Source organism: Mobula hypostoma, chromosome 9 (assembly GCF_963921235.1).
Source record: "Mobula hypostoma chromosome 9, sMobHyp1.1, whole genome shotgun sequence".
Classification (NCBI taxonomy): domain Eukaryota; kingdom Metazoa; phylum Chordata; class Chondrichthyes; order Myliobatiformes; family Myliobatidae; genus Mobula; species Mobula hypostoma.
Genome location: NC_086105.1, coordinates 58639651 through 58640472, shown reverse-complemented (window position 1 = coordinate 58640472; position 822 = coordinate 58639651). Strand labels below are relative to the sequence as shown.

At 47.4% G+C, this 822-nt stretch overlaps 1 non-coding gene across 1 annotated transcript; it reads left to right on the top strand.

Moving 5' to 3' along the window:
* Nucleotides 1-502: 502 nt before the first annotated feature.
* trnas-aga (transfer RNA serine (anticodon AGA)) lies at nt 503-584 on the top strand. The gene has a single exon. It is a non-coding gene; the product is annotated as a tRNA-Ser (tRNA).
* Nucleotides 585-822: the final 238 nt, after the last annotated feature.

The following is an 822-nucleotide window of genomic DNA, read 5'->3' as shown; positions in this document are numbered from 1 at the left end:
GTGAGGCATTGACTTGAAACGATAGCTCTGTTTAATCCTCCGCAGACACAATCTGGCATGCTAACTAGTCCCGGCAGTTTCTGTTTTCAGTCCAGAATCTGCCCTTTCTCTCTGACCGGCGAAAGATAGTTTCGCCGTGCACCCAAGGATGCATCTATTGCAGCCAGTAGAATGCCCTTCTGCCTGCTCAGCTGTGTGGCCTTGCGATAACGTCGATTAACAAATCATCCATTGGTGTTATTCAGACACAGAGCAAAATTGGGATCTGTCTGTTTATGGTCGCTGCAAACCCAATCCCCTCCAATTGAATTTGCATCCGTTCAAATATCTGCACGTAGTTAATAGTGAATGGTTATTGATTTGAACGTGAACTCTGTTTCTTCCTCTACCGACGCTGACTGATCTGCAGAGCATTTTCAACAGGATCCATTGTTAATGCAGTATTCATTATGTTTCTCAAATACCGGGGTTAGTATTGCCTGTGCCACGTAAGTACAGCGTAGTAGTCGTGGCCGAGTGGTTAAGGCGATGGACTAGAAATCCATTGGGGTTTCCCCGCGCAGGTTCGAATCCTGCCGACTACGTGTTATCAGTGTTTTGCTTTTGGGTTGTGCGTCGGTGACATTCAGTTCTCGGATGCAGATTGTAAAAACCTGATCCAAACACCAATCTCTGGTCACCGCCTCTAAACCTGGGAAGCTCCCATTTATTCTGCTTTTCTTCAGATTGTCTGTTTTGCAATCGGGCAGCGCGTTCGGCTGTTAACCGGAAGGATGATGGTTTGTGCCCACACAGGGGCGCTGGAAAGCCAGCAGCTTTTGC